General features: G+C 47.7%; 1 non-coding gene across 1 annotated transcript; it reads left to right on the forward strand.

Moving 5' to 3' along the window:
* The first annotated feature begins 5,827 nt into the window (after positions 1-5,827).
* Positions 5,828-5,946, forward strand: LOC137501398 (5S ribosomal RNA). Its single transcript, XR_011018541.1, has one exon. It is a non-coding gene; the product is annotated as a 5S ribosomal RNA (ribosomal RNA).
* The last annotated feature ends 3,414 nt before the right edge of the window (positions 5,947-9,360 follow it).

A 9,360-nucleotide genomic window follows, 5' to 3' on the forward strand; every position in this document is an offset into this window, starting at 1 on the left:
AGGCTGGTGGAGCCAAGGCTGCAGCCAAGAAAGCCATTTCCAAAAAGCCTGCTGAGAAGAAGAAGGCAGCTCCTGCTCCCAAACCAAAGCAGAAGGCTCCTTCCAAGGCTAAGAAGGCCGCCAAGGTGCCCACTAAGAAACCTAAGGCACCTAAGCCTAAAAAGGCTGCTAAGCCCAAGGCCTCGCCTAAAAAGGCACCAGCTAAAAGGAAGTGAGGTCATTTCATGATCTTGCTTCCTTCCACCCGCACCTCTTGCTCCCGTGGGAGCAGAGGAAAAACGGCCCTTATCAGGGCCATCACCTTCTTTCTAAAAGAGCCTATGAAGTCTTGAGCGTGAAACCTGGCCCCCCCTCCTACCTTTGTCTCGTAAAGGGGCAAGTCTGCATAAGTGCCCCGCTACTCTGTTGTTGTTTTTATTATTATTATTATTATTATTATTATTATCATCATCATCATCATCATCATCATCATTATTTAGTGTTTTCTTTACTGTTATTGCACTTGGAGTTTTCCTTAATCCCCTTGGCACAACAACTGCAACAACCACCTTCAAGATTTATATACTTTGTTATTATTATTATTATTATTATTATTATTATTATTATTATTATTATTATTATCACCACCTTTATTATTCACTATTTTCTTTACTGTGATTGCTCTAGGACTCTTCCCATCGACCCCTGGAATTAAAAAAAAAAAAAAAAAAAAAAAAAAAAAAAAAACTACAACCACCGCCTTCAAGATGTATATACTTTGTCATTATTATTATTATTATTATTATTATTATTATTATTATTATTATTCAGTTTTTTCTTTACTGTGATTGCACTTGGAATGTTCACATCATCCCCTGGAAACAACAACAACAACCACCACCACCACCATCATCATCAAGATTTATATTATTATTATTTATTTATTTTTAAAAAATATTTTAATTCACTGCCCGTGCTAGCTCAGAGACTACGACTGCTCTTTCTGGGATATTTTGGTGGCCCTGAAAAGGGCCGTTTGGTGAAAGGTCCAGCGTTAAGCAAGCTCCGGACTTAGGCACGCTCCCCTCGGATGCGGCGGGCGAGCTGGATGTCCTTCGGCATGATGGTGACACGCTTGGCATGGATGGCACACAAGTTGGTGTCTTCGAAAAGACCCACCAGGTAGGCTTCGCTGGCCTCCTGCAAGGCCATGACGGCCGAGCTCTGGAAGCGCAGGTCGGTCTTGAAGTCCTGAGCTATTTCTCTCACGAGCCGCTGGAAAGGCAGCTTGCGGATGAGCAGCTCGGTGCTCTTCTGGTAGCGCCTGATCTCACGGAGGGCCACGGTACCGGGTCTGTACCGATGAGGCTTCTTCACTCCACCCGTGGCAGGCGCGCTCTTACGGGCAGCCTTGGTTGCCAGCTGCTTGCGGGGGGCCTTGCCTCCGGTGGATTTACGTGCAGTCTGCTTCGTCCGGGCCATGACGTACGGTACTCACTGTCGACACGCTGCAGGGAGAATAAAAGAGCTTGCTCCCGCTCGCCTTGTTTTATTCCTTCGCTTCCCCCTCCCTGTGCTGCAGCAGCGCTGCCATTCGCTAGCCAGTTGCCGACGTCACCGGGGCCAGGCTCGTTCAACAAAAGCACAAGCAAAAGCGGGGCCTGGCACCGGAGCTCTCCAGCTCCCACCGCCACAGCAGAGGCCATATCACTCAGCGCTCGCCCGCTACTGCGAGCAGCCAATCACAGCTCTCCGCCAAGACCCAGCCACGAATCACTGCCCCAGGCTACCGGCACCAAGTCTCACGCAAGTCTGGCAGCCTACTACCAAGTCCAGGGCATCATTCGAGCAAATTTGTCACCGTGAGCCGTGCGTCCTGACTTCGCAACTTGTCGGTGGCGTTAACCACTTAAAAAACTACCCCTGTTGCGACTTAGGCGCCGGCTCACCAGCTTCCAGGTCCGCCCAGTGCGTTTGACCCCATCACGTCCCCCTGAAATACAATGGGGCTCCCTGGCTCCCCTCAGGTTGGGGGTCTACAGGGTACGTGCTCTTTGGCAACCTGTAGCTACCTGCCCACTGGCAACCAATCTGGGGTACCTGGCCCCCATTTTTCCCAGCCAAGAGTTTCCGTCTAGGCTCCACACCGCCAAGCCCAGCCAAGTCAAGCCTGCAAACGTGGTCTGTGGCTCCGAAAACGGAACCTCGGCTCATCATCGGACTGAGCGCTCCCTGTCCCCCCCCCCGCAGTTGTGCGGCTACCATACGGCAACTAGCGTGGTAGGTGCGCAGGTCACTCATGTCCTTCATAATCATCGGACTGAGCGCTCCCTGTCCCCCCCCCCCCGCAGTTGTGCGGCTACCATACGGCAACTTGTGGGGTGGGTGCGCGGGTCACTCATGTCCATCATAATCATCCCTCTCATCCCACCTGTCCCCCCCCCCTGTTGTACGGTCCCCATACGGCAACTTGTGGGGTGGGTGCGCAGGTCACCCATGTCCATCATAATCATCCCTCTCATCCTCACATGCCCAGGAATCCGCCCAGCTTCCACTACAGGGCCCCCTCGGTGGATCGAGTAGCCGAGACCCTGTAATCCTAAATCTACTCTTCCAGCTCTCACCTCCCTGCCAATTATCCAAGGCCATGAAACCCAGCACACATGACCCAGTCAAGAGTCATCCCTTCCTCACTACATGCCTTCTTCACCCACACCTGAATACATGCCACACCATAACCCTGCTACCAAGCATTAGTAACTTGAGCACTATTAGTTAAGCGAAGAGGGGGTTTTTTCATCTCTGACGTGGCGAACCTGTTTTCTCCACGACAGATTGCTTTTCCCCCACTAGTGTATTGCGCGATTTTAGAGATGTTTTCCGACTTTCGGAGACTTCGCAGAGACCGATGAGTAAGGAGGCCTATGTGCGCCTCGGGACTCTCGAGAAATAGATATCAACAAAAAAAAAAAAAAAAAAAAAAAAAAAAGGGGCCTGGCACATTCGAGCTCTGAACTCGCTGTTGTACTGATCTACCATGACCGGACGAGGCAAGGGAGGAAAGGGACTCGGCAAAGGAGGCGCCAAGCGTCACAGGAAGGTGCTCCGAGACAACATCCAGGGCATCACCAAGCCTGCCATCAGACGTCTCGCCCGCAGAGGTGGGGTCAAGCGTATCTCGGGCCTAATCTACGAGGAGACTCGTGGCGTGCTCAAGGTTTTCCTGGAGAACGTCATCCGGGATGCCGTAACATACACCGAGCACGCCAAGAGGAAGACCGTGACCGCCATGGACGTAGTGTACGCCCTCAAGAGACAGGGACGTACCCTTTACGGTTTCGGCGGTTAGATCTCTTCCGAGCGTGCTCCCGGCAGGGGGCATGCAGTGTTTAAAAAAAACGGCCCTTTTCAGGGCCACCACTTACCTCTCAAAAGAGCTCTGTGTCCCGTGTCCAGTACTCCTCTAGCATTGCTTGTGCAGCACTTCTTCCTAGGAGGTACTGTACTGTACTGTACTGTACAGTACACTTCTCCTCGAGCCCTGCAGAGAAGAAAATATGCCCTCAACGTTAGTAATGAAGTCTAGTCTGAAGTTTATTTTTAATGGACACTAGATATCTGTATCTGATCCTCTTTCTTTCTTTCTTTCTTTCATTCAGAAACTAATCACTTGGCTTCTTTCTAAATAAATAAATAAATAAATAAATAAATAAATAAATAAATAAATAAATAAATGCTAAAACGTGCCTATTCCTCTGGTTCATTCTACTCTGATAACCTACTCCAGTTTTGAAGGTTATACCGTAAACTGGTATGATATTAAAAGTACTTCTTATGCAACCTTCCTTCCTTCCTTCCTTCCTTCCTTCCTTCCTTCCTTCCTTCCTTCCTTCCTTCCTTCCTTCCTTCCTTCCTTCAATTAATGAACTGTGTAATATATCATTAAGTTGGCTAGGCTATTTTCTGTCCTAAACACTAAATTCCAGCATCTGTTGCTACTGAAGGGACACTAAACACAATTCTTCTCTTTGCTGTTGTTGTAGTTGTTGTTGTTCTTGGTTTCACTATTATTATTATTATTATTATTATTAGAGACCTGTATGTACTGTACTGTACTGCTCTTTCTCTTTTGACACCTCCTTTACTACTGAGCAATAAAGCCTGACAAGCAACTCTTTCCTTAACCAGCTGGTGGCCCTGAAAAGGGCCGTTTTTTAAATTTTTGCCTGGGAAACCAAGGCTAAGGCAATTAAGCCTTCTTCTCGGTCTTCTTGGGCAGGAGCACTGCCTGAATATTGGGCAGCACACCTCCCTGGGCAATGGTCACACCAGACAGGAGTTTGTTTAACTCCTCATCATTACGTATGGCCAACTGCAAGTGACGGGGGATGATCCTCGTCTTCTTGTTGTCACGGGCTGCATTGCCTGCCAACTCAAGAACTTCAGCAGCCAGGTACTCCATGACCGCAGCCAGGTACACGGGGGCACCAGCACCCACTCGCTCTGCATAGTTTCCCTTGCGGAGGAGACGGTGGATACGCCCGACAGGAAACTGCAGGCCTGCACGGCTGGAACGGCTTTTGGACTTGCCCTTAACTTTTCCTCCCTTGCCTCGTCCTGACATGATGCTCTGCTAGTCTGCTTCGCACCAAATGCCTTGTGACCACCAGTTTTGTACTCTGGCAGGTTACGCGAGGCAGCGAGCCAGCCAATGAGGCTGCAGCTAGTTCGCCCCCATTGGCTAGTACGACACAGGCGTTTTCTTTCAAATACACGCTGAAACCGGGTGCCCCCAGCCATTCGTTTGGATTCTCAGTAGCTACACGAGACAACCATGCCTCCTAAGACTAGCGGAAAGGCCGCCAAGAAAGCCGGCAAGGCCCAGAAGAACATCTCCAAGGGAGATAAGAAGAAGAAGCGCAAGAGGAAGGAGAGCTACGCCATCTACATCTACAAAGTACTTAAACAGGTACACCCTGATACTGGCATCTCCAGCAAGGCGATGAGCATCATGAACAGCTTCGTCAACGACATCTTCGAGCGTATCGCCGCGGAGGCTTCCCGTCTGGCCCACTACAACAAGCGCTCCACCATCACTAGTCGGGAGATCCAGACTGCCGTCCGTCTCTTGCTGCCCGGAGAGCTGGCCAAGCACGCCGTCAGCGAGGGCACCAAGGCAGTCACCAAATACACCAGCTCCAAGTAAGGAGCTACAGGGAATAACCACCCTTCTTAAGAAACGGCCCTTTTCAGGGCCACCACACCTTTAAAAAAAAGAGCAGTTGTGTTAGCCTCTTACCCTTAAGCAAACCAAAGGCAAGTGAAAAGGGGGACATCACATCAAAGTGGTTAGCATTGTTACTTTAAGGTCAAAAGAAATTGGAAAACCTCATAATAATAATAATAATAATAATAATAATAATAATAATAATAATAATAATAATAATCGTCGTCGTTAACACCATCATAGCCGGACGGATTATTCAGTCCTTTTGCCGCTTGAAACGACAATCGCACCGCCGTCAACAACAACAACAACAACTACTACTACTACTACTACTACCACGGGGCCCTGGGTCTTTCTTTCTTTCTTTTCTTTCTTGAGGAGATTGGTTGGGATTGAATGTAGGCCCTGGGTCGAGTTGGGGTTAGGTTACGACGAAGTGAGGTTAAAACTACTCGGGTTAGGTTCCGCCGCGCCCCGCCGCGCGCGCTCAGTACCGCCCTCGTACGCTCCTCCATCGCGATCTCCGAGCAAAGTCTCGTCTCGACAACGCGCCCGCCCACCTCCAAAGAATAAATAACCGTTGCCTTCTGTACACATGCATCAATGAAGACTTCCTTTCTCGCCAACGGCCATACCATGTTGAATACACCGGTTCTCGTCCGATCACCGCAGTTAAGCAACATTGGGCGTGGTCAGTACTTGGATGGGTGACCGCTTGGGAACACCACGTGCCGTTGGCTCAATTCCCTTTTTACCTACTATTCTGATCTCTAAATAACCCTTTATCATCAACTTTAGCCTTACGGCTGCACAAATGTCGAAATTGATCGATTTTTGTTACATGTGAAACTAACCAGATGTTCTTAACTTTCCAACATGATTCAAGTTTATTGTAGATACTTAACTTCCTCCGAGGTGCCCGCCTAACCTGACCTGATGATGATGATGATGATGATGATGATGATGATGATGATGATTATGCGAGAGAGAGAGAGAGAGAGAGAGAGAGAGAGAGAGTGTGTGTGTGTGTGTGTGTGTGTGTGTGTGTGTGTGTGTGTGTGTGTGTGTGTGTGCTGTTATTTTTCTTTTAGGTTAGTGCAGCATAGTGTGCCCTGTCTGTAGGCGGCCCCTCACGGATTCTTAACTCTTCATTCTACTACGTCCTATTTCGCGTAAGATTACAGGTAAGAAGGGTAATCAGTGCCAGGGCGGAACGTGGGTTCGAATCTCCCTGCCCGCCAAGAAAATCGCGAGGAAGATGGTTTCCAAACAACGTCATCGACACTGTCGTGATAACAATGAAAGCCGTGTCCTAGCAACCGCACGCCGCATGTAGCAGCCCTTCAAAGAGGCGAAAAATGATTTCATTTTATGTTCTTTCAGGTAAGATAAGATACTATCGCTGACCCGTTGATATAACGACGACGTTCGGTAATAAGTTGCAAGTCTGTTGTGCGCTATTCTCTGCAGGTAACTGGGCGTCTCTCATAAGCTTGCTTACGAACGATGATGTACTAGTGCAGGAGAGTGACCCTTGTGCGCGTGTTCCGACAAATCGTAGCATTGACTCCCAGGACTTTGCATTTCTACCTAAGATGAGACGGTTTCCTAATAAGACTGAGAAAGTAACGTTTTCGACGACAAGTGTTAGTTGAAAGTGTCGTGACGTTTTAGGTTAGGTGACGTGAGGAAAGTGCTCGATTTCAGTAGCCTGCACGTCGGCTGACCGACCTTTCGGCAAGTGATGAATTCCATAGAACTAACCTCAACTCCCCATATCATTACCGTTACCGTCCTGGATTTAAATAGGCCATTCTGAGCTCAACTTGGCGAGTTCGATTCCGGTTCACTCCCTTGGTATTTGAATGGCCAAACACGTCGGCCTAATGCCTGTAGATTTACGGGCACGTAAAATAGAAGAACTCCTGCGGGACAAAATTTCGCCTCAGCGGCGTCTCCGGAAACGGTAAATAGTAGTTAGTGGGGCGTAAAGTAAATAACATTTTTCACTACCTACCACTACTACTTCCTGTTAGGCCGGTACGGATTTTTCGTACTTCGGCAATAATACGTCCATTTGCCCAGCACCTGAACACTGCGTACCTGTACGTCCTACTTTTTCCTCCTTACCTTAGTACTACCGGTTAGAATTCAAAGAATAGGGAGGTTAGGTATCCTGCGTCTAACACGGTCGCCCTTTCACTGCTACCCGGGTCCTATATCCTCTTTTCTGCTGAAGACAAACACCTCAACTTCTCTTCTTAATGTTAATAACTACAATCATCATCTTCATTACCTGATTGCTTTCACGAGTTCGCAGGAATTGATAGGCCTAGAATGGAGACCCTGTTCTAAGACATGATTGCAGCGAACCGAGCAAAAGGGGCATAAACTGATCGTGGATCTGCTAACTTCAAGCTAAATTACGCACACTTTTATCATCACCAGTCTTGAAAACTGGGAGGGAGGCCTGCATCTTCTCATTACAGGGTAGATGCTAGATATTTCGGGTGCAATATACTGCAGGTTAGGCTTGGATCACCTAAACTAATTAAGAAAAAATAAAAATCTTGAGGTACCGTACCGGTACTGGTCTGGTCTAGTCATACGAAGAGTAACCCTAGCGCAGCTGGCCTAAAAATCATCAGGTCCCTTTACGCATATCCTCCCATGAATGTAAATGACTCGGTATCCCTCATTACGGTACTTCAATTGATATTTGAGGGAAGAGGACTCTTAAACCTCCTGTTTTCTTCACAGGGTATTCTTTTACAGCACAAACTTGAGTAGTAGTAGTAGTAGTAGTAGTAGTAGTAGTAGTAGTAGTAGTAGTAGAAGAAGAAGAAGAAGGAAGGAAGGAAGGAAGGAAGGAAGGAAGGAAGGAAGGAAGGTTGTAGTCAGGAAGGGCATCCAGCCGTATAATCACACCGAATCCACATGGCGAGAGAAGTTGTGTTAACCGTGCATCTACCCTGTGTTAGATCCTTCCTTCCTTCCTTCCTTCCTTCCTTCCTTCCTTCCTGATTTCCATCTGCAAGTAAGAATTGAACGTCCAACGTGTTAACCCAACACGTATTCCTGCAATTCCCGGCGTCGTTCGGACCAGGAGAAAGAAAGAAAGAAAGAAAGAAAGAAAGAAAGAAAGAAAGAAAGAAAAAGTTCCTTACACGTCGAAAGGGACATAGCATTCTCGCGGTTTCGCACTTTACTGACCTTATTCTTTTTTGAGGTTAGGTATGCCGCTGTACTTGTAAGTCAAAGAAGTAATTGCGTAGCCTTTTTGTAATTACATTCGACGTAACCTCAAACTTTAATACTATTATTTGAAGTCAGTTCACGCGATCGTCTTCGTTCTATGCTGCTAATAGTGTGATCGATTCTCGCCGCAGCCAGTAGGTTATTTTAAGGAGGCATACTCTCACTTAATGGCAGCTTTGAAACCAAAGGTCGGTTACGAAAGTTAGGTAAAAGTCGTCGTCGTCGACATAGTAGTAGCGGTAGTTGTTTTTTTTTTTTAATAGCCTTAGCCTACTGTTGTTGTTTGTTGTTTGAGTCACCAGTCCGTAGACTGGTTTGATGCAGCCCTCCACGCCACCCTATCCTGTGCCAACCTTTTCGTTTCTATGTAACTATTGCATCCTACATGTGCTTGTCATGTCCGTACCTTGGTCTACCCCTACAGTTCTTACCGCCTACACATCGTTCTAAAACCAACTGAATAAGTCCTGGGTGTCTTAAGATGGGTCCTATCATTGTATCTCTTGTTCTCATCCAATTTTTTCTGAAGTTGTTCTCTGTAGGCAGCTCCCTCGGAAGCTTCTGTCTACCTCAAGCTGTCCAACTTGAGGGAGGACGCGATCGGCTGTAATATTGGAACAATTAGTAATACCGCCTGGTGTAGATATACTATATATGGGCTTCTTTTCGATTGTGAATAGGCCTAGAGATATTCGGTCCTGGCTTTGTTGCCCGGGGTAGGCGGGACGTTTCTACCAGGCTGTGCTTCCCTCCTACAGGTCAGGGACAAAGTCTTTCGTGAGACTTAACCGGCTGTCTTCCGGTCTGGGCCTTAAGGTACGCCCTGAAATACACCTAGACGTTCTAGGATTCCTCTTTAACTAGGCTTCTCTTCTCTTCCCTTACAAGGGCCTTAA

The sequence above is a fragment of the Anabrus simplex genome, chromosome 6 (assembly GCF_040414725.1).
Source record: "Anabrus simplex isolate iqAnaSimp1 chromosome 6, ASM4041472v1, whole genome shotgun sequence".
Classification (NCBI taxonomy): Eukaryota; Metazoa; Arthropoda; class Insecta; order Orthoptera; family Tettigoniidae; genus Anabrus; species Anabrus simplex.